At 37.7% G+C, this 22988-nt stretch overlaps 1 protein-coding gene across 2 annotated transcripts in view; it reads right to left on the reverse strand.

The window, feature by feature from the left end:
- The window catches only part of PAIP2B (poly(A) binding protein interacting protein 2B), a 28268-nt gene extending 11760 nt beyond the window's left edge, over positions 1-16508 (reverse strand). The window contains exon 1 of one of the 2 annotated variants that reach the window (XM_016155739.2): positions 16373-16508. The gene's annotated coding sequence lies outside the window, so the exon portion shown is untranslated. Of the gene's footprint in view, positions 1-16337 lie in introns of both variants that reach the window. The other variant, XM_016155736.2, reaches the window with a different exon arrangement.
- Between the last annotated feature and the right edge of the window lie 6480 nt (positions 16509-22988).

Consider the following 22988-nt stretch of genomic DNA (forward strand, 5'->3'; position numbering starts at 1 on the left):
TAACATGGCCATCCTGTCTTATGGGGTGTTTCCAATGTTTCTGTATTATAACAGGTGCTTTTATAATCCAAATCCAGCTCCATAATAATTCCAAAAGGCTAAAGAAGGGAGGAAACCAACTCTTTACTTTTACAACTTTTATTTACAGCATAACAACGATAGGAGCAAGTCTGTTCTAAATGCTAGGGCAACTGCATAAGTAAGCAGGGTATATTCCTTGGCACAGAGACTCTTAAAGGTCCTGATCCTAGCTGGGTAGCAGGTTATAAAGACTCATTTGACATTTGTTTATAACCAGCACAGTGATTTGTCCTTATCGATATGGAAATCATCCACAGAGAATCAGAGTTCAGTTTTCTAAAACATCTGCCTTTCCCAAAAAAACGATTCCCGAGTGCACATGATCATAAGAAAAGAGAGAAGGCAAAGGAAGAAAGAAGAGAATATCTCTTCTAATTCAAGAGCAAGGAGAAGCACAGAGCAAATTGCAAGATGTACCCCTTCATGAGAAAGGGAATAGAAAATTGTCATAATCTCAACATGGGGACGTTACTCAATTTAATGCAAACACTTTAGAAAAGTTGGAAATACTGAGATGTAGGGCTGCCAATATCAGAAAAGTGGTTCTCTTATAGTAGGCTACACAGTGTTGATTTATATTTTATACCATTCCACCCGCATTTTCCACACAATTGACAAGTTTGGTTTCTCTAAATAGCAGCAATTCAACAACTTCATTTGTATAGTGTTTACCAATTTATAAATTATTTTCATATCTATATTCTGACTTAAGGGACATAATCTGTCCTGCCTCACTTGAAAAATCATCCAGACAGTGCAATACTAAGACCAAAAAAAGTACCAGATTCAGGGGTTAAGCAACCTGCGTTGCTAGGTTAGTTCAAGAATAACACTGGTTTGTGGGCCTACTTGGTGACAGTGACTGGTGCTTAATTTGTCTCTCAACTTTAGTAGTGGGGGACTAAAGTAGTAGGAATGGGTAGATTTTGCTGGAGACTGATAACTCCTTCATAAGGCTTTTGGGGAGAACCTTCCCACTTAGGGAAGACACCAGGTAAGATATGATCATTGCTCATAACTTACTTGACTTTCCTGATTCCAGAGTTTTATGTAACATTTTCTTTCTCTTCCCAGCTCCTCTCTAGCTCGCCATCCATCATGCTCGCCCTCTGAGAGCACAATGTTTCTCTAACCATCCTATTTTGACGTTTCACGTTCATTATTTCCTTGATCCTCACTCACACCAAGTCACATCGTTATGATACTATAGTGCAGTGGGGACAAAGAAAAAAAATAAACCCAAAGCTTCCAGAGATGGGGGAAATGCTTGGTTACATAAGTAGGAACATAAATCAGAATGGTAGCCAAGTTGTCAGCTACACTATGGAGAAGCCCACGAGACAAGGGATTGAATCCTATTAACAACCATGAGAGTGAGCTTAGAAGGTCATCTTTCCCCAATCAAGTCTTCAGATGAGACAGCTGTCCCAACTGACAGCTTGATTGTAACTTCATGAGAGACTCTGAGATAGAGGCACCCAGCTAAGCTGCTCTCAGATTCTTGACCCACAGAAACTGTGAGATAATTGTTTGTTATTTTAATCTGCTAAGCTTTGGACTAAGTTGTTCATAGTAACAGATAACTAATATAGGTATTCAATAAACAATGACAACTAGCTCTGCCACACAAACTACCAGTTGCCATATCTTTCCTCTTATAAAACAAGACGGCAATATGCAGTTTGAAGTAGGTCACTGCTTGAGAAGTTCTTTAGAATCAGACCTCAACAGCAGACAAATGAGTTTATGTCTGGTCTGTGTCTATATTACATTATGAAATCTAAGAACTATTTGAAACTTATTCTCCACCTCACTTTCCCTCTTATGTACATGGCAAACATGCTGAAAATGGAAAATAACAGTTGTCATTTTGGCTGAAGATGGGAAAGCACGTAGCCCTATTCATAGTCAAAACAGAGGTGCTAAGGCTTCCCAAACATTTTATTAGCATTTTAGTATGGTCAAGGGTTCATGTCTAAAATATCTGGCTTAAATAGGGGCCTTGGTTCCCAGTCATAGGGACTTCAGAACTTTCAGGTATCTAGGATATTTCTAGAATACGTGCTTCATCAGTTCAACACTTTGAATACCCACGACTTTCAGGTACGACATGCTCAAAGCAAAAACTAGTTATTCTCTGAACCTAAATGAGATTTGGGACTTTTGACTGAATTACCTGGAAAAAGTCTAGTGAACAGTGGATGTAAAAACTAGTTTCTACTATTCTGTTTCCTACGGTTTTGTTAAGTTCATTCAGTTTGGTTAATACCATTTTTTAAATTAAATATTGTGGATAACCAGGTTCACGTTTTTAATTTTATTTTACTTCAAAAATACTGTCACCAGGTTCACGTTTTAGCGATATCTTTATGCACCCCCTCATTAGTATCTGAGTGCCTGTTTACCATAGGCGCTGTGCTTGACTGGGCCTTTGACAGGCCACACAGTCCTTGCTGGTAATATCTACATTCTCTCAGGAGACAGAAAAGCAAATAATTCAAAAATAATTATGGTCCTTTTTATAAAAGGGGGCTATTAGAAAACACCAGGGGGATCCCATTAAGTCCAGGCGTGGGTAATGGTTAGGACAGGTTTACCTGCACAAGCAACACTTACACTGACACCTAAAGAATATGTGAGCTAGCAATAGAGAGAAGAGGAAAAAGCACGTGTAAAGACTAGAGGCAAGAAAGAACTTTCAAGAACTAAAAGGAGGTAGATATGTATATAGTTGGCAGGTCAAGGGAGAAGCAGTGGGAGAATGGCCGGGAAGAGATGAGGCTGCAGAGGTAGACAGGGCCAGATCATGTAGGACATTAGAGGCTACATGAAGGATTTCATGCTAAAAGCAATAAAAGCCATTTAAAAAGGTTCTTAGCAGCACAGTGATGATTCTATTCATATTTTGAGGTCACTCAGGCTGCTATATGGAAAATGGACTAGACAGACTGAGAGTGGATAATGGGAGACCAGTAAGGCAAGGCAACTAATGTGCTAACCAGATGAAAAAAAATGGTGGCTGTTTGGACTAAGATAATGGCAGTAAGAGGAGAGTAGGCCGATTCTAAAACTACTTTAGGTTGTTTGTGGTGATGAACTGGATGTGGGGAGACAGGATGAGAAAAAAATCAAGGATAACTTTGGCACAAGCAACCAGGTGGATGGTTATATCCTTTATTGAGCTACGGAATTGTGAGAGGCAAACTTTTCTTGGGTGGTGCTTGGGAGTGGGAGTAAAAAGTGTGATGAGTTCTATTTTAGACATATTAAATTTGTTATGCCTCTGAAATACTCACATGGCGCTATTAAGTAAGTTGTTTATATGCATCAGGAACTGGAGAGGTCTGGATAAATACAGACATTTGGAGAGGTTGTTTATGTAAATGTAACAGAAACCATGGGACTAGAAGATATTGCCTAGGGAGAAAGGACAGAGTGAGATGAGAAGAGGGTCTAAAACCCAGACTCAATGTATGTGAACATTTTAAAAAGTCAGGTAGAGGAGGAAGATAATATAGAAAAAGGAGAAGAAGAAGCCAGAGAGTTGAGAAGGAAATCAGAAGAGTATGGCATCACAGAAATCAAGGGAAGAAAGAACCCCAGTGTGGTGAGTTGAATGGTAGACCTTCAAAATATATGCCCACATCCTAATCCCTAAAGCCTGTGAAGCCTACCTTATTTGGAATAGGGATCTTTGCATATGTAACTAAATTAAGGATTTTGAGATAAGTAAATCATCCTGGATTAACCCAGTAGGCCCTCAATCCAAAGATAAGAGTCCTTATAAAAGAAAAGCAGAGGGAGATTTGAGAGAGAGATGAGAAGGAGGAAATGTGACCATGGAGGCAGAGATTAAAGAGGCCACAAATCAAGGAATGCCTACAGCCACAACTGCTGAAGAGGCAAAGAACAGATCTTCCCTCTCCCACAGCCTCCAGAGAGAGTGCAGGCCTGCCGCATCTTGATTTTTGGCTTCTGACCTCCAGAACTGCAAGAGAATAAATACGTTGTTTTAAGCCATCAGTTTGTGGTAATTTGTTACAGTGGCCACAGGAAACTAATACACCCAGTAGATGGGTATGTTGAAGGCTGCTGAAAGGTCAAGAGGATGGCTGAGGAGTGTCCACAGATTTTAGGACCACGGAGGTCTCTGATGAGTTTAAGAGCAGTTTTGATGAAGAGAAATGAGGATGAAAGCTGAATGGAGCAAGTAGGATTTGCAGGTGATGGGAATTATTAGATAACTTTTTCAAGGAGTCCAGCTGCCAAGGAAGAGGACAGGATGGACAGAAACTAGAGGTGTGAGCAGTCCCTGGAAACTTTAAAGACTGGAGAGTCGAGACTAGAGCACGTTTAAATGTTCATAGAAAGGGTGCAGTGGAGGAGGGAGAGGCTACAAATACAAGAGAACAAAGAAATAACTGATGGTGTCTGCCATGGGACAGCAGAGATGGCAAGAAGGGATACTTATTTGCTGATATTTTTTGAATACCTAATACATTCCCATGATTCAAATCTAAATGCATGGGATTCTTAATTAGTAATAGAGAGCTCTACATGGTGAACATGAAGTCAAAGCTGAGGGAGCTTTGAGAGAGAGATTAGATCCATTACAAAGCCGCATGACACATCCTCACTCCATGGCAGGAGATTTCACTTCTGTGGTAGAAGGAATGCTCATGTCCCCCAAATGTAAGCCTCACTGCCCAGACGGTTGCTGGATAAATCTACCAAACTCCAACTTTGACTTTCTTTTTGTTTCCTCTTCTATTTTTCACAGGAATACACACACACACACACACACACACACACACACACACACACTTTTTAAAACTACATAAGCAATATAAGAAAGAATTTTATAAAGCCTCTTAAATTCGTGTAGAACATATTTCGTGCCATGTTATATTCTGCACTAAAATAATTTCTGTCTCCTTGTTTTACAAGGTAAATACACCTGTCAGCTTTCTCCATCATCTGGTACAAGATCAAGATGAAAAGGAGGCAAATTAGTAGTTTGGCTTTTAAGGAGGGTGGGGTGGAGAGGACAGGTAGGATATATATACACACAGAGGTTTTAAAAGTTCCAGGTCAGTCTCTAATTATAATGACTTGTCCCTTCTATTTCATTTTTTTTCCTCTCAGAGAAGCTGCATGTACGTTAAACTCTCCTATACTGACCTCAACACACAAATGCTCCATTAGTTATCTTCCATTTAATGCAAGGAAAGGGCTTGCAGACAGAATGTCAATGTCCTTGTTAGCACACAGAAAACTGAACTTACATGTAATTAGAAGTTGATAAGAAGCTTTCAAAAGCTTATTAGCTGACAAGTCAAGAGGAAAATAATTTGGGTGTGCTAGTAGTAAAATACATTAAAAACAAAAGTCAATTACAAATAGAAGCATTTTCAAGGCTGCCAGATTAGAAAGACAATATAAATAAAATAGAATCTCTTTTCCACTATTTAAAATGTGTCCTAAACTGACCTATAGATTTGCCCTACTGAGGAAACGGACTCTGAAAATCTGGAGACAGACATTTTGGGAGGAATGACAACACTGAACTTAATTACTGCAATAGTCTAGTCCCTAGACCACAGCCGAGAATACAAAATAGAAGCATATAGGATTAAGAATACATTCAGCCAGTGTCGAAAGGACATATTTCTATTTAGTGGTTCTCAATCTCTAGAGTACATCAGAATTACCTGGAAGCTTTCTACATCATTTCAGATATTCTGATTTGTTAAACCAAAGCCAAGGCCCCACATTTGTATTTTTGCTTATTAACTGCTATAAGTGGTTCTGATTATAGAAATACTAAGGAATAAAGACAATTCCTCTACTACAGTGGCATATTCTATATGGAACAGTCCAAATCTCAATTACTCTAATTCCTATATAAGCAGTTCCCTTAACTAGTATTCATAAGAGCAGTCTTATGAATGCTCTTCAGGGGTAGGAGGTGGGAATCCATGGCTAAGTAAATTCATTGCTCTGAGAAATCCTGTTTAACTTTAACTACTCAAACATATCCCTAATTAATTGCCTTTATATTTATTACCTATTTGTTATATTTTTAATCTAACACCTATAAGAACCCACAAACTTTTAGAAACCATGCCACAAGGATATTGTGTGATATTACTATTATCCTATTAGAAATGTACAGAACAGACAAAAAAAAGCACTCCACAGAGCATTTAAAAGCACTTCCAAAGGTAGAATCACCAGACTTGCCTACAGTCAGTGACAAGCCCTCTGTATCCAGACCTGCCCTCAAGTTCCCCTTCCACAGGTAAAGCCTATTAATTGTTCTCCAAGGATATCATTGAATGGTGGTCATCACAGGGACCTTGACTTCATGTCTAGTTCCAAAAAGATATTACATGCTATGAAAAGGTAAATACTAGGAACTGAAATCTCTAACAAATAATACTAATCAAAACATTCCAATGGGCAATTTATTACATATGAAATATGTTTTGTTATTGTTTTTTATTGCAATACCAAAACAAAGGCTTCTAAATGTTTTTAGGCTGAACTGATAATAGTTTAACTTATTTTTTAAACATATATCAGAAATGCCACTACAGAATCCTGAATACAATCTCTGCCTAAGGTTTCCCCAACCTCCACCCCAATTTCACATTTCATTATATATATATTCGAATGTGTATGTATGCATATATATAATTTGTTTGGGCAACAGTTAATTTATATACTTGGAAGTTTCTTGAGAGCAAGAATCAAGTCATTTACAGCTTCTAGCATGCCTCTGTACACCTACCAGGTCCTCAATAAATAATAATATGTTGACTGCCATCTCTAGAATGGAATGTTATATTCTAAATCATTCCCTAGGAAGGAAGCCATGCCTTTAGGAGCTAGTATCTGCAGTTGAGCACTCTTCACTGAGTAGTAACAGTTAATTCTCCACAGCCAGTAACATATCACTGAAGAATCTGTTTTGACAGGTTAAATTACTCGAGGGGTTGGGGGAACTCCTACTTCTATTCTAGGAAAAACTTTTATATGTTCTTGTTTACTCTTTTAGCATTTAATAACACCAGGTTACTATAACACACTCCTCATGAGCTGCAGGCTAGGCATAAGAGCTAGCCACAGTAGAGTTATCTAAACTGGAAGAAACCCATACCACAGATCTAAAGGAAAATCACCAAAAGGGAACACATGTACCTTTTATTTGATATCTTTCTGGCAAAAGGAATTGTTTGCCACGGCAAACGAAGGAGAAGGCTGCCAAGCATTCTAAATACATATGTAATGAGGCAGAGAAACCAGTATTCACAATCTTTTCAGGAAGAGTACCATTTTGGGTGGGAGAAACTTCTTGAAAATTAATTTGGGATAGAAGGAGAGACCCTGAGGAGCTAAGGTAAGAAAAGAACTGTCCTTGGAAGAAAGGGGAATATTTTCCCAGCTAATGGGGGCACAGTGCTGAAACAGAGTGAAGAAAAAAAATGAGTTAAAAGCGGTATATTTCAGATAGTGAAAGGCCTCACATTGCATAATGTGGCTTCTACCCTAAGAACTTCGATTTTCAGTAAAACTACCAGGGCATTATAAAGCTTACGAGCCTATGGATTTTTTTTGGTGTGGAAACTACTGAAGAGGATGGCTTTGCTGTCTAAATTGCAAGGGTGGAATTGAATTGGGAAAGTATCTGAAGCAAATTTACCCAGATCTCTAACGGAAAGAGAGGGCACCACAGAACAACTGAGTTACAAAGAGCAAACAAGCAATCTATCCAAGGGGAAAAATGAGAATAAAATAGCAGCACTTCTAAGTACTTCACTAACATTCTCTTTTAATCTTCACAACAATCCTAGGAGCTAGGTGCTAGCATTATCCAAGTTTTTCAGATGAATTCTCCACCATTCAGAGATTAAACACCTTGCCCAAGATACAATCCTAGTAAATGCTATAACTAAAGCTTAAGTTTCGGTCCTTCTGTCCCCAAAGTCCGTGCTCTTAGCCACTACCCTACACTCTCACACTTCCCACTTCAGTTCCTGAATGGCTAAGCTATAAAACGCTGATTTTTCTCAAATATTGCTAATGGGAGTGAGAAAACCTGGCTAACGAAAAATGCTATTCAACAATAGTAGGTCTTTGGAAAGAAAATACGAAAAGGTTACACCATATGCTAGTGTGTCTGAATTAAAATAAATTACATTCTCTACCATAAACATTCAAACTTGTTAAAAAGCTTTCTAAAATACAACATAGATTAGGGGGCCTCTCCCCCAGACACTGTGAATCACGATCTCCTAGGATGGAGCCTGAAGTCTGCATTTTTAACAACCCTCTGAAGTAATTTTAGGTTCTGTGCCTCTGACTAGATGGGTGCTGGTCCCAAATGAATTTTCACCAGCCTGTGGTGAAATAAGAAAAATTGAGATCACATAGTGTTTTTCATAAAATTAAATTTATTCAATTTAAAGAATTGTCTTTTGCATTGAATTAAGGCCTTCCTGTGTTTTTTGGCATTAAAATATCATTTTATGAAATGATATTAATAAGGACATTTTTACTGTCCTTACTTAGTTAAAAAAAAAGGAATCCTATGTTGTCTTCAAAATGTTTCTGAAAATTTACTGGTCTGTGAAATTCTAAAGATAAAGTATCTCTAATTTAATCAATATTGGAAATTGTTTCTGATGGGTAGCCAAGCTTCAGAACCACTACTGGTCTGTCCTGTAGGATCTAGTCCTACTCTTCTTTTCCTCACCCAAAATCGTCTCTAAAGGGAAAGGAAAGCAAAACAGGTATATTTCCAAGTAGGGAGTCTCCCCAACTCACTGTTTGCAATACCATTTATTCCAATGCTGGACTAGCTGATTAACTTGAAAACTGAGGCTATTAGTAGTAGAACAAGAGAAATTAGGTAGACAAACGAGAAAAACTTGTTGAGGCAAAACTCCTCTGTGAAAAGGTGTGGCTTCCAGAGTTTGCTTTCTCTTCAACTCAAAGATTCTATATGATGCCTAAATTCACAACATGTACCTTTGTCCTTAGCCAAAATAAAATTAAAAAATAAATTTTTTTAAAGTGTATGTATATAATATGTATGTATATATGTACACATATATATGTGTGTATATCTATCTATTTCTTCGTAGCTGTCTCCTGTGTCCAGTTTCTATGCCAGGTCTATGGTTTTGGCCTTCGTTTTTCATCTGCAAAGGGATTACAAGAATTACTAGTATTACCTCAAACAACGCATGAGAAATCACTAAAACAATTAAAAATCCATAGCACTTTTGATGTTTATTCTCCAACATTCCAATAAACTAATTCTGTGATTTTTTTGGGAAAAAATTTCTCATTCTCTTAAGTTACTGTTAAAAAAAAATCTTAAGAATAAGCGTAGCTAATATCTTTTAAAAACACACAAAACTTTCAATTAATAAGGATTCAAAGTTCTTGGCCAGCTAAAAAAAATAAATAAATAACCCTAAAGCAAGATTAAATGGTGAGGGGAGAGATAAAAGAGACATATAAATAACCCCTATTTTCATGGAATTAATCACTAAATCCTACTTGACCAGAGTCCCCTGGTTTCTAAGCCTTGCAAATGAAACAGAATTTCTCACTTGATATTTGGCTAGGACTTACAATTATGAAAGGAGAATTGTGTCACTGGGTATTGCTAATTACCTGAACTCAACACTATGCTGGCAGCAGAAGGTTGAATCTTTCATTATTTACTCCATAATCCGTGCACTTCTTATATTCCCAGATCAAATCCAATTTTCTCCTAGAATCGAATTTCTAGTATTTACAGTTAGTATACAACAATGGTTCTCAAAATATAGTCCCTTGCCCAGCAGCATCAGCATCACCTGAAATGGAAATGCAGAAATGCAAATTCTCAGGCCCCACCCCAGACCTGTTAAATCAGAAATTCTGGGTGGGGCCCAGTGTTGTAATAAGCCCTCCAGGAGATTCTGTAGTACGCTCAAGTATACACTGGTATACAGCAAATAGAAAAATGTGTTTCCTTCTGAAGAGTCAACGCCAGGGGTAGGTACTATCTATTCTATCTTGATATAAAATAAAGACATCCAATTAAAAGACATAATCACCCCACAACTCCCACCCTATGAGTTAAATAAGAAAACAAGCTGCAATGAGATTTGTCTGAAATGTATGAAATCTAGCCTGATTTCATACAATACTATTTACAACTAAAGTTCTCTAAAAGGATCTTCATAATGTGAGCCTAAGAAACTTCGGGAATTCTATAATAAAACATCAACTAGGTCTGAATGTATCAAACTTACTGGAGAAGAAAAGTGGAATTATGTACTCCATCTTAGAATTGCATTCAAAAGGGAGTTAAAATTTAAGATTTTTTTTCACCTTTACAATTCCAAATTAACAAAATTAAACCAGAATACCCCATTCTTCAAAAGATTCTAGAAAGGCAAAGTTCACTGCATAACTTCTTGCTTTCAGTGAGAATAAAGCAGGCATTTTGTATATCTGGGAGGCTGCAGAACTAAATAGTTATATCTGTTCAATATTAAAACGAAGGCCCTTTAACCCTCAGATGATGAGTGTAATACCTCTGTACTAGTCTAGGTAATAAAAAGACGCCAACAAAAGTCAGCTCTCACTAGGTAATAACACTGTTCTGCTCCTCTTTACACTAAAATCACTATGTTAAACCTCACTTCCCCTGAGATTACGTTGGGCAAAACCACTCTATAGTCCACAGAGTGCCTACTTTCAAAACACAGGTAATTCCTATGCAATTGTTTCAGAGCACAAAGAAATGAAGAGCGTTCTAATGATTAGTATATAGGTAGCTCAACACATTAAAAAAAAACAAAAATACCACAAAAGAAAACCACAGACATATTTTCATGCTACAGACACAAAAGTTCAAAGAAAATATAAGCAAATAAAATCAAGCAATTTATTTAAAAACAAAAACACTTTAACCAAATAGGGTTCAGCCAGGAAATGGAATATGGTCTTAATTAGGAAATATAAAGATGTGTTTTTTTATCATATTAGGTAAAGGGAAAAAACTACATGACTATCTCAATATTTGCAAAAAAATGTGTTTAATAAAATTCAATATTCGTTTTAAACAAATTATGTTTAAAAGGAATAAATTTTTTAAAAAGAATAAAATCATGATTCTTTAATATAATCAATATACTCACATAAGCATCTCTCTGCCCCAAACCTTTAGTGCCCTCCCATTAAGAATAGAAAAAAATCAGGAATATGCACTACCACAACCACTACGTAACTTTGAATGCTACCACCCAATGCAATCTGTCAGGAACACAAGAAGTATAACTATTAGAAGAGGCAATATTATCCTTTGCCAATATGATTTTTACTTTTAGCAAGACTAAGAATCAACTGAAAACTATCAGAAACAGTAAGAGAACTTAATAATAAGTCTGGTTCCAAACCAATATACAAAATGGCTTTAAAATAAAACGACAACCAGTTAGAAAAGATAAAAAAGACCTACACTATATGACACACACAAAAAAATCTAAAATTCTTCAGAATGAACCTAATAAATGGATAGAACATAAAATAATATCCTGAGAAACATTTAAAATGACTTGAATAAATGGGCATATTGTAAAATATTAACTTTATAAATTAATCTACAGTTGTTAAATTCTGATATAACCTCCAAAGAAAACTTTTTGAAAACTTGACAAATTAATTCTAATTTTAGGTGAGCTAATAATTGCATATGAATAGTCAACAGAATTTTTTCAAAAAATAAAATTAAAAATTAATTAAAATGGTGTAGACTGAGCATAGAAATAAATATATCAATGAACCAGAAAGCCCAGAAATAGGAATCTAGTTTCTGTTATAAGCTAAATTGCAAATAGTGGATAAAGAATAATCATTGGGACTAGTCAGCCATTCAAAACTGAGGGTGGAGGGCAAATAAAAAACGAACTGCCTACCTTCATACAAAAATAAATTACATACAGATTAAGATTAAAAATGTTTTAAAAAATACAACATTTAAATAAATATTTTTAACCTTGGGATGGGCAAAAATCTTTCTTAACAAGCAACCAAAGTGAAAAGTTACAAAATTTAAAAAATTGGATAGATGAGTATAGTACAGAAAAAAAATATATGCTTTCATTCAGCAAGACACCAAAAATAAAGTTAAATAGCAAATTACTTTCTAGAGGAATGTATCTGTAATCTCAGTGACAACTAAGTTTTATATCCTTAGCCTAAAAGGAAATCTTAAAAATTCCTTTAAAAAGACAAATTCTTCAATATAAAACAGGCAATGGAGAAACAGGCAATTCTTGCAAGAAGCAAAATGGCCAATAAGCATATAAAAAAGATTCAAAGGACAGATAATGCATGAAAGCAATCCTACTTCTTTGGCCACAAAAGACTGGACGAAGACTCAGAGTCCTAACTAACAGATTGAACTTGACTAGATTGAGTATGGTTTGGCTCAAAATTCTGCCTAATAGGGGTCCTATTGGTGACAAACCAATCCATTCAGATACTCTTATCTTGGGAAATACAAATGTTGGGCCAACAAAGTAAAAGAAGGTAGGTCTCCAGAATTCAAATCCTATTTTAAACATTGCTAAATTATTGTTATATAAAGTGTGGAAAGCACTAGGGCCAAGGGACAATATGGCTGCTGAAATGATTTCTCATTCAAGTTTACATTAAACCTTCATCTTCAAAGGTAATATGTGTGTTCCTCTTCCTTGCAACCCACAAGGGCTTAATCGCCATACCAGCGCTCTTGAAATTTGGAAACAGACTTAAAAGTTCAACAGCTTGACCAAAGTTACGAAGTTGGTAAGTGGCAAACCCAGAAACCAAAGATCAGTTCAGCCTGATTTTTCTAGAACACTTCCAGTTACATGAGTAAATGGCCTCAAAATAAACTAATGGCAAGTGGAGGTTGACACAGGTCAGAGGAAAGAGGCTTAAAAGGAAGTGTTTAGGCACAGAGCATAACAGAAATGTTCTTAGTCAGTATGCTAGGGGATGTGAAGTGAGAGGGCGCACACTAGGTTTCACTTTGGTCAAATTAATTTATAATTCCAACCTGGACCTCTCCCCTGAGCTCCATCCAGACTGTTAGCTGTCTGTCTCTCTTACATGAATACAACATCTATAAGGGCAGGAATTTAACCTCTAGTTTGTTCACCGCAGTCTAAAACAGAACCTGATTCATAGTAAGTGTTTAATAAAAAATTGTTGAATAAATGAATAAGTGAACGAATTGTCAAAGAAGCTTAGGAATCTACAGTGGACTAGGGGAAGGGTTACCATGAAATAGACTCCATGAGTCATTTACAAGTACGGTTGATCCACATTATTTGTGGATTCTGTATTTGAGAATTCGTCTACTCACTAAAATTTATTCATATTCCTAAAATTGATACTTGTAACACTTCTGCAATATTTCAGAGACATGCACAGAATGGCAAACATTTTGAGTCGCCTCCTACATTCCTAGCTGAGGTGGACAAGGTACTGCTCTGCCTTCTTTCAGCTTTCACACAAAGATGACTAAAGAACACAGACGGTAGGGGGCAGTGCAGTGTAGCACAAGACGCTCTGCCTCTAGGGCCAGTAGGACAGGGTTTGAATCCTAACTAACTCTGGCACCTTTTAAAGGGTGGCCTCAGGCAAATCATTTAACACTTCTGAACTTCATTTTCTCTTCTGTATAAAAAGGAAAATAGGATCTACCAGGATGAGTCGTATTTAGGATTTAAGATTATAATCTATGAAACATGTACATATGTATATATATATATTTTTTTTGTGGGAGCAGTAGTGGTTCATATTTGCTAATTAGTGATCTAGGTGACTATAGACCATAATTACTGTGAGTAATGAGAATCATCTGTAATTATTTAAAATGAAATAACAGAAAGATATAGATAACAATTATTTGGATAGAGTGGAGCATAGTGGCAAGCTTCAAGATTTTGAAATAGGTACTTATGATGTGGGGGGGAAAAAAAAAAGGCCTTCAAGAAGAGAAAACAGCACCCACAGGGAGGGGCTCAGGTGTGTGAAATATACAGGAAGGTTCAGGAAATGGCACTACAGAAAGTCTAGAGCAGCATGATATCAAGTCACTGTGCTTCTCTGGGTGCTGTAAGCACCCTGTACTGCAGAACTTCTCCCTTTGGATTTAATTCTTGGTTTACAGGTCTCCCTTCCATTGAACTGTGAACTCCTTAAAGGCAAGTTCTCTAGGAAGAAATTATAACTATAGTCCTTTAAATTTGCAAACAATTATAAGTATAAATCCACTGGAAAAGACTGTACAAAATAACTGGTTTCCAACTGCAGCCTTTAATAACCCACGATAGTGACCAACTTATGGATTTGCAATTTGTCCAGGGATTTTCTTTGAAAACTGCCAATAATTTTTTCATAAATACTTTTTATTGTTCTAAACACCTAGGTATTTGTTGGAATAGTTTTAAGATCTTCCTCTTTTTATTATGATTTATTAACAGGGCTCAAACATATAGTCCATTAAACAATGCTGACTCCTCACAGGAAAGGTTCCTTTTAATTCACTCTAGTAGACTTACTTCTTTATACACAAGATATGGTCTTATCATAGCAAAATACAAAGAAGCATACTGATATGCAGTGACAAATAAGATAGGGAAAACAGTAAGAATTTTTCACAAAAGCTTACAAAATTCTGGCTAAAACCCAGTGGACATGATATTAAATTTACTGCTTACAATTTGCCACTGAGAACAGGAAAAACAATTCCAATTTATGTAAAGTCATGAAACTAAACACTGCTTGAATCTACAAGGTTTTGTACACGTGTATTTTCTCCTGTCATCTCTTTCCTCTCTCTCCCTCCTCTCCCTCAGGCACAGCCTAAGGGCCATCAGGCTTGTCCCAATACTTCAATTTCCTCTACCCCACAAAACAAAACCCTCCCTGCCCAAAACCTAGGTTAACATTTTCAAAACTCTAAAGTCTCAATCAAAACTAAGTGTGAGTTACTCTTCATAAAATTCCTAGCATAATATTATTTAGACACAACAAAGTTTGCACTATTATCTAGAAACATATGGCTAGAACCAACACTACTGAAACTCGAACTGTTATAATATGAAGGTGAATACAAAATTCTCTGTGAAAGGGGTATAGAGAATATTATTTTAAAAGATTCAATGCTATATTATCCATAGGCTGCGTGTCATCAAACTACACTGTGCTGTACAGCTAAAAGCATGTCTTATAATTTGACAAACTAGTGTGCTGAGGCCCTTACACTGCAAGCACCTGCCACTCCAGTTAAGCTGTTTAAAATATAATCCAATTCTATCTACTTAAAAATAATACATTTTTAAATTTTTTGCAGCCAGTAAATTCTTCGCACCTGCATTTTCAGAAATTGTCACCAAAACAACTGTACTGGGACAAAGATTCTAGAGAGGGTATAACGATCAAATGCCATTTTAAGCGACAAGAATGGTTTGTCATTAACAAATCCAGTTAAAGTTCTCAGCCTTGTAAAGCTCCCTGTACAGTGTATTCTGCCTCTCTTCTGTTCACCTTCCAGATACCTGGAAGGGGCAAGTGGAAAGTGTTAATTTCCATGAGATGAGTATGAAATTCAGAGGGTGGAGGATAAAAGACTCGCTCGCGGAAGGGAAGGCAAAAGAGAAGCGGCCAAGGTCCCTAACTCAAATTAGGTATCAAGAAAGAAGGCCGGAGTAAAGCGGGAAATGGAAGAAATAGAAGAAACACAAATAACGCAAGGGGGCTCGCGATTGGGGGAGGGGCAAAAATGCGCGACTCCTCCCCCTTCCCGCCTGGGTAAGGGGTCCGGGGATGCAGCAATGGTCAATTTGCCTAGCAGTGTTGCAACGGGGTTGCAAGGGGACTCAAGAGACAGAGACTTCAGTCGGAGTGTTTGTTATAAGTGGGCTCAGGGAAGTTGGGGGGCGGGGGAGAGGTGCGGGAGGGGAATAGCGTGCCTTTGCTGGACTAAGACCCTCGAAGCTCCCAAGGGGCAGAGGGGCAACCTAGCTAACGCGACGTGGGACCCGCCGGCTTAACCTCCCAACAGGAGCTTGGGCAGTCGCGCGCTGCCCCTCACAGCTTCGAAGGCGGCGGAAAGGGAGGCGCAGGGCGCCCCCAAAGCAGGGAGAGCGGCGCTTCCCGTGGGTCCCCTCCCCGGCAGCCCAAGCGCCCGAGCCCACCTGGGCTGACTAAACGCCTCTCTTCCAGACCGTACTTCGCCGCTCTTCCGAGAGCCTCAGTCGTTGCCACAGAGGTCGCCGTCGTCGGAACACTCTCGGCCTCTAGTACCAAAGCGTGAACCTCAGCACCGAAAAGCGCTGGTACCACTCGCCAGGTTATCTCTTACTGCACAGTGGCTCCTCACCCCGCCCCCGAACCCAAGCCATTGGTTGCTGGGCACCGCCCTATTTGTCTATTGGGCCGAAGAGGATGCCGCTCAGTCACCTAGAAGGGAACGTGTGGTGTTTATTGGTCTAAATATAAAGTAGTTCCCGCCCACCCCCTCCGGAGTTCCCGCTTCTGATTGGTATTAACATCTGTCTTTTCGCTCCTTTCGTTCTTTTCCTCCAGGTGGAGCGCCAACTTGCGGGAGACACCGGCTCTGATTGGCTGAAAGAACGCTATGCTGGTCCTGGATAGGCATTGGGCCAAAGCATTGGGCGTACAGCCCCCGCGTGAAGGAGGAGCCCGAGGCGCTGCACCTCTGCGTTTGTTTACACAGACTCTTGCTCCCGCTTTCTTCCATTGGCTGAGCCAGCAGCCCCTCCCACGGGATGCGCCACTCATTTTAACAAGGAGGGGTATGGGGAGGGCGGGCCTTAGTGGGATTTCCCCAGCTGTCAATTACCAAGGGAGGAACTTTCAGCAGCGCAGGCTAGGAGTTGTCTTTGGCGGACAATTGGAAAGTTTGGGAAGTTGGGCTCCTTTGAGGGACTGGAAGGAAGCAGAGGGCCTCGTACACATTTCTAGAAGCGAACCTAACCTCTCGACTGCTTTTAAAAACATAAAACCTTATTTTCCTCTTGGATTTAGGGTGTCCAATCTTTGATTGCTAAGGACTTTGAATTTTATCCTTCAGGAAGTCTTACTTTAAACATCTTTGTCTCTCTGCATTCCCCATGCTAACTGTATACGTAACACAAAGTAGAGCCTAGTAAGTGATTGCACAGTGAGTGGATAAATAATAAAAATGAAAACGACAGTTAAATAATGTCGGATGAAATAACAATAAATATGTTAAATATATACTCATAAATAATATACAACAAATACATAAATAAATTAATTCATTCAACAAATATTATTGAGCACATGCTCTGGGTATATGCTGTGAATAAGACAATAAAGATGCACCCATGATGCTTATTCTCTAGTGAAGGAGATGACAATAAATAAACAAGTAACTAATAAAGCATAACATGTCATGTTGCTGTTAAGTATTATGAAGAAAAATAAAGCAATCTTAAGGAATGGTTGAGGGAGTGGCTATTTGGGGTAGAATGGTTAGTTTAAGAGCTGTCTGAGGAAGGAGCATTTAACAGAGATAAAAATGTGAAGAATGGAAAGAGGCTGGTAAGCAGGGCCATTACATTGCACAACACCAGGATCACTAGTCACGCTGTTTCATGTATTTCCAATTTGTGTCGTTAGGTATAGATCCCTTTGAGGATTGCCTGCTTTTGTTTTAAGCTTTATCTGATTAAGTAATTTAAATGGATCCTAGAAGAAACACTTAATCTCTTTTGGAAAAAAAAAATCTGTCTCCAATATAACTTTCCCATATATTCTACTGCTTCTTTTCTTAAGATAGCCTTCAGTTGTATGGTGAGAGAAGAGTTTACATGATTTCATAGCTTTGAAAATCAGGGTTTTCAAGTCCATATTCATGTAATTGCATAACTAGAAATACTCTTCAAAGATAAGATTTATACCAGGATAGCAATGGGACGTGGGGAAGAGTTGATTGGCTCTTGTTGTTTCCTTCTCAACCACTGACACTGTTTCTTATAACTTCATTACTGGATATCACCAATGATAAAAAGTAAATCTTAAAAGCAGACAGAGAAAAAAAGTCCATTACATATAGAAGGGGAAAAAGTTAATAATTACAGAAGACTTCTTATTGGAAACTAGAAGTCAAAAGACAAGGCAGGAGGTAGCCACGTGTATGTTTTGTGGTGGTAGGCAGAATAGAAGTCTACAGGAATAGATAGGAGACAACCAGTCATGAAGTTATAGGGAATGGTGTCAATTGGAGAGAGAGAGACAAGAGGAATCCACCAACCCTTCCACACATCCCAGTGCTGCCCTGGTGATTAATATTAATCCTTGAAGAGTATCTCTTTTCTTTTTATTGTGGCCAAATACACATAATAAATATTTTACTACTTTTACCATTTTTAAGTATACAGTTCATTACAGTTTATATGTACATTCACATTGTTGTGCAACCATCACCCCTATCCATCTCCAGAACATTTTTAGCATCTCAAACTGAAATTCTGTACTCATTAAACAATAACTCCCCATTCTCCCTTCCTCCATCACCTGGAAATCACCATTCTACTTTCTGTCTCTATGAATTTGATGATTATAGGTACCTTATATAACCAAAATCATACCATATTTGTCCCTTTGTGTCTGGTTTATTGCACTATGTATAATGACTTCAAGGTTCATCTGTGTTGAGGCATGTACAGAATTTCATTTTTAAAAAGCTGAATAGTATTCCATTGTATGTATATAACACCTTTTGTTTAGCCATTCATCCACCAATAAAATTTGACTATTGAGTAATGCTGCTATGAACATTGGTGTAAAATATCTGTTCAAGTCCCTGCTTTCAGTTCTTTTGGATATGTACCCAGAAGCAGAATTGCTGGATCATATAGTAATTCCATTTTAAATTTTTTGAGGAGCTGCCATACTGTTTCCTACAGCAGCTGCACATTTTACATTCCTACCAATAGCACACAAGAGGTCTAATTTTTCCACATCTTCACTAACACTTGTTATTTTCTGGTTTTGTTTCATTTTGTTTTGTTTTTTAACAATAGTTTTTTTAATGAGTGTGAAGTGGTATCTCATTGCAGTTTTGGTTTGCACAGTCCTAATTAGTAATGTTGAGCATCTTTTCATGTGCTTATTGGACATTTGTATATCTTCTTTGGAGAAATATTTATAAGAATCCTTTGCACATTTTGTAATTTGGGTTGTTTTTTTATTTTTGAGTTTTAGGAGTTCTGTATATATTCTGGATATTAATCCCTAATCATATACATAATTAGCAAATATTTCTTCCATTCTTGTTGCTCAAAGAGTATTTCTGATTAAAAAGCAGAATTCTACTATTAATTTAAAAAGGAGAATGGATGTAAAGGCCACAGAAGAGCTGAAAGATGAAGTTAAGAAAATATCTCATAAAGCAAAATAAAAAGAAAATTTGATGGAAGAGACAAAATATAAGAAATTTTCTAGAAGTAGAGAATAGAAAGATATAAATTTAATGATACCGAAAAAAAGACTCTGAATTCACCTGAGTTTTTTAATAGACAGAACCAGTGCCCCAAATTTTGAATTAAAAAAGGTTCATACCAGTAATAACTAACTTGTTGAATTTTTGCTGTGTCAGGCACTGCTTTAAGCACTTAACATGTATTAATCCATTTGATCTTTAAAACAAAGAGTACTGTTAGTATCCCCATTTTACAAACAAATCCACTGAGGAGAAATAAGATTATGTAATTTACTGAAGATCATTCAGCTTACAAATGGTGGAGATGAGCTGTGGTCACTCTGCAGATGAGAAATGAATTTGGATGTCAACACTGATGACAGCACACACACATCAAGAAGGCATGAAGAAATTTATTGTGCACATAAAGATGACATCCATGTCTCTGCTTCCCAAACAGGGCAGAAAATGTCTAGAAAGATGCAGGAGGGTGCCTTTGGCTTTGGCTTTAATTGAGTGTAAAGGGCTGTGGTAAGGGTTTTCATATCTAGGCTGGGGCTTGCATGGTTTGAAATTCCCAAAGGAGGGAACAGGAGGCTTGTTGCTCTGCCTACATGTGGGGCAAGAGGAGAAGAGGGAGGGGTACAGATTGAAAGCTGTCAGTAATTGAATATAAAAAATGGAGTCAGATTCTTTATTACAAGCTGGAATTCAAGTCAAAGCATTTGCAAAGCAGTAGGGATAAGGAGAAGATCCTAAAATTTTTCAGAGTGAAATAGGTCGCACACACACAATCTGGAATCAAGAAAATTAAACTTTCCATAAGTGACACAGGAGCCAATGGACCAGTGCCTTCGAAATTTAAGGGAAATTATTTCTAAACTAGATGTCTTAGTCTGTTCAGGTTGCTATAACAAAATAGACTGGGTGGCTTAAAAACAACAGTTTTTAAGTTTTTCTTGTAGTTCTAGAAGCTGGGAAGTCCAAGTTCAGGTGCCCACAGATTTGGTGCCTGGTGAGGGCTTGCTTCCTGGCTCATAGATGGCAGTCTTTTTGCTATAATCTCACTTGGCAGAAAGGATGAGGGATCTCTGAGGCCTCTTTCATAACAGCACTAATTTCATTCATAAGAGTCTCACCCTCACAACCTCCTAAAAGTCCCACCTCCAAATACCACCACAATGTGGATTCAGTTTTAACATACAAATTTTGGGAGGACACATTCAGTCAACAGTGCTAGAAATGATATCCATATTATCAATTAAGTGTGAGGGTAGAATGAAAACATTGTCAGATAATCAAGTTCCCAGTAAATTTACCCCTCAGGTACCCTTTATCAGAAACTGTTGGAGGATGTATACATTCAAAATTAGAAAATAAATTAAGAAAGAAAAAGACACAGTTATATTCCAATAAACCTGGGGGGAAAAAAGAAAGAGGAAGACACAGAATCAAGGATAGCAAATCTAACAGAAGAGTGTGGGAATTACCAGAATAACAAGGAAGGGCCAACGGCTATGTGAGCAGGCAACCTGCTTATAATGGAGAAGAGAATTCGGGGCTTTAGGAGTGATGTCTCCCAGAAAAAAATGGAATAGATATGTTACCTATATGTATGGCCATTTTGACAGGTGATTTTATTAGCTGGGGATGAATTAGCGATAAATACACAGAAGACTAAGAGGGAATTTATAAATGCCGAGAAAAGCCAAAAGAAAAGAGACATAATCCTACTATTCTTGGTGACTCAGCTACAAACAATAACAGCAAATATACATATAGAACTTACTATGTGCTAGGCACTATTCTAAATGTTTTACATTTATTAACTAATTTAACCCTCATAGCAACTCATTTTGCAGATAAGAAATCACTGGCAAAGAAGTTAACTACTTTGTTAAAGGTCACACAATGTATTAGTTTCCTCCTGCTACTGTAACAAATTACCACAAACTTAATTGCTTAAGACAACACAGATTTATTATCTTATAGGTACCCTTTATTTTGGACTTCTGGAGACCAGAAGTCCAAAATAAGCTTCAATGAGCCTGCAGTGAGTAGCAAGGCCTGTGTTATAGCTGGAGGCTCTAGGGCAGAATTCATTTCCTTGCCTTTTCCATCTTCTAAGGGGCCCCTATATTCTTTGGCTCCTGGCCCCTTCTTTCATGTTCAGAGCTAGCTAGCTACATAGCATCTTTTATTCCTCTGGCTTCTGCTTTCGTCCTTATACCTTCTCTCTTTGACTTTGGTTCTTCTGCCTTTCTCTTACTCGGCCTCTGGTGATTACATTGGGCCCACCTGGCAATCTAGGATAACTTCTCCATCTCAAAATCTTTAATTTAATCACCTCTACAAAATCTGTTTTACCAAGTAACGTAACATAGCCATTGGTTCTAGAGATTAGGGTGTGGGTGTCTTTGAGGAGACATTCTTCAACCTATCAACACACAGCTAAGGGTAGAGGCAGGATTCAAATCTGTCTCCGGAGTTCTTATTCTTATTTGTTATGGTTGCTGCTTTTGTGACAACATTTACATAGTCATAATCATATTAACACTGAATAGGGATTTAACAAAATTTAGGATATAACCACATTGGGAAGATAGAAGAAAAATATGCAGTGAGTAGTGTAAGAGAGTCAATTCATATTGCACAGCAGAACTAAATAGTCTAATACTAAAAAAAAAAAATCCAAGAATAAATATATAATCAATTTATTAATATATGAGGAAATATATGTATTTATATATGAAATAGGTTAAAAAGTCAAAAATTGTTTTTTCAAGGGCAGAGAAGATAATGGGTGATTTTTGTTAAAAGCCTGGTTTAAAAAAAAGCCTGAGAAAACCAATCGATATTGTAAAACATGTTACTTTGATTAAAGACATTTAATTAGAAAACCCTAAGGTGTGCATAGGGGACCGTGTTTATGGAGTTTCTATTTGCAGCGTCCTCCCTGCTGGTCTTTGCTCTCATGTTCCCTGGCTCCATGACCTTGTCTCAGGATCTTGTTACTTGCCTCTGGCTCTTTGCATGATGACTAGATTTGGCTGAGTTCCTCAGCCTTGGCTTTCATTCTTCCTTGGACAAGGCTTTGATATTTGTCTCCAGTTGCAAGTCTGAGACTCTGAGTGTCTAAACCTCCCCTGTCAGAAGGGAAGCAGACAAGGACTAATCTGATTTTGGTGGGTCCCAAGTATGGTATGTAGGAAGAGTACCTCTTTTCCATGTTAACATGGCCTGAAGCCAGAAGCCAGAAACCAGAATCAAAGGCAAAAAGAGACGATATGCCGGGGGAGTTCATCCTGGAGGCAATGCAGAGAGCAGGAGACACGTCTAGAGCCAATAAATATAGGTGAAGGAATGGAGTGACAGA

This window comes from Rousettus aegyptiacus, unplaced genomic scaffold (assembly GCF_014176215.1).
Source record: "Rousettus aegyptiacus isolate mRouAeg1 unplaced genomic scaffold, mRouAeg1.p scaffold_m13_p_7, whole genome shotgun sequence".
Lineage (NCBI taxonomy): Eukaryota > Metazoa > Chordata > Mammalia > Chiroptera > Pteropodidae > Rousettus > Rousettus aegyptiacus.